Raw genomic sequence first — 1,903 nt, forward strand, 5'->3', positions numbered from 1 at the left:
TGCAAGCGAACGTGTAAAAGCACTAATCCGTTTTAACAAAGGTTATGATCCACATGTGACTACTAGGATGTATCTCTACAAGCAATAATCACAATTATGCTACGTGTATTCAAGGTGTATCACGTTTACGTATAATAAACCCTAAACTAGCAATAGATATGATTACGAGTTCTACCAATTTGCAACTTGACAAAACTAACAATCAATCATACATGGCGATATTTCTAGCGAATAATAATCGACAAAACATGGAGACAAAACTAATTTATTGAATGAAAACCCATATTTGGAAATCCAACTTATTCCTTAACCAATAATAAAATCTAGGTACTCATGGCATAGGAGTTCATCACAATAAGAAAAAGAAAACTCATGTTTCTAACCCTAGGCTAAAAGTAGAAGAAGAAGATAATCCCTCATGGAGATCCCTAGGTTTTGAGAAAGACTTTTCTATTTATATGCTTCTCTTGTTCCAAAATTAGGTCTAATCCTCAAAGTCCATTAGATGAAAATCCACGTGGCCCAAAAGTGAGAAAAACTCATGTAGAAACCCTGTCCAAAAAAAGTCGCCGGAACTTGACGGAAGTTGGCCGGAAAAGTCGACGGAATAGTGTCTCAGGTGACCGGCAAAGTCCGCCCGGTCACCGGTCAAACGGGTCAAGTCGTCGAGTCAACGAGTCAACTCGGTCAGGTCAACGACTCAGAACCGAGTCAACCAGTCAAGGCAATTCAGCTGAGTTGGTATTGGCCAAGGCCATTGCACTGGCCTGAGCTTGCTGATGCACAATGATTGTGCTTAATGGCTCCTCCTCTGCTGCACAATCATTGTGCATAACAGCTTCTTAGCCAACCATATCATCTGCTGCACAATCATTGTGCAGCACTGCTATACTGCCATATCTCCTGCTGCACAATCATTGTGCAGCAGTCCATTTGCTCTTCCCTGTGACTTCAATTCAGCTGAAACCTGCAGCTCAATCACCACTTCAATCGCCACTGTAATGCCCCTTCCAATAGCACCAGACCAACACTGTCTACCTGCAGCTTCATTCTGCAAGTTCATACTTTCTTCTCTACAGGCACACAATCCCACTGAACTTCAATGTCTTTCTCAGCTTTTACATTCCACCAGACTGCACCTACAACTGCAGTGCCATCACTATGACCATGGCAGTAGCACCAAAATTACTCCACTGCATTCATTCTTGAAATCTCAGTAGCAAGCAATCATCAATGACCCATTTCTGCCTACAATTTCAGTTCCTTGCACAGCATCAACACAAATCTTTATCTCCAGTTGCAACTAGCTTCAAGACCACCACCAACATAATCAAGCCACAACACCTGCAATTTCTCCACAACTTCATTTCGGAACCGTTAAGCCAGGTACCAACAACAGCTAGTTATTCCATTCATTTTTCATCTGCAAGCCTAAGCATTCCTCCATAACCAACAGCAGCACAGCAACATCCATTTTTTCAGCTCCACACAACATCAAGCATTAGTATCAGTCCCTTGCATACAACCTCAGTTCATCCAAGACCCTTACACCTTGCTTGTACACAAACTGCATCTCTTCTATATTACACAACTGCGCCAGCCGATTCTGTCCAGCACCACCTGTGAATGCAGCTGCAACTCAAAAGCAATACCTGCTGCAAACACAACCAGTAACTTCACACACCCATTCCTGCTTTACTTCATCGCCATTCTCCGACATCAGTGCCCTTTCTGCAGTCACCAGCTACCACTATCACCTTCAATTCCACTATCCTGCAACTGCAGCAACTTCAGACTCATACCCATCACCATGGCAACAACAACATCATTTCCTTACACAACCTCCTAACCTCTTGAATCTCAATTCCTGCAACTTCAACCCCAAACCCATTTCCATCTCAGA

Source organism: Papaver somniferum, unplaced genomic scaffold (genome assembly GCF_003573695.1).
Source record: "Papaver somniferum cultivar HN1 unplaced genomic scaffold, ASM357369v1 unplaced-scaffold_104, whole genome shotgun sequence".
Classification (NCBI taxonomy): domain Eukaryota; kingdom Viridiplantae; phylum Streptophyta; class Magnoliopsida; order Ranunculales; family Papaveraceae; genus Papaver; species Papaver somniferum.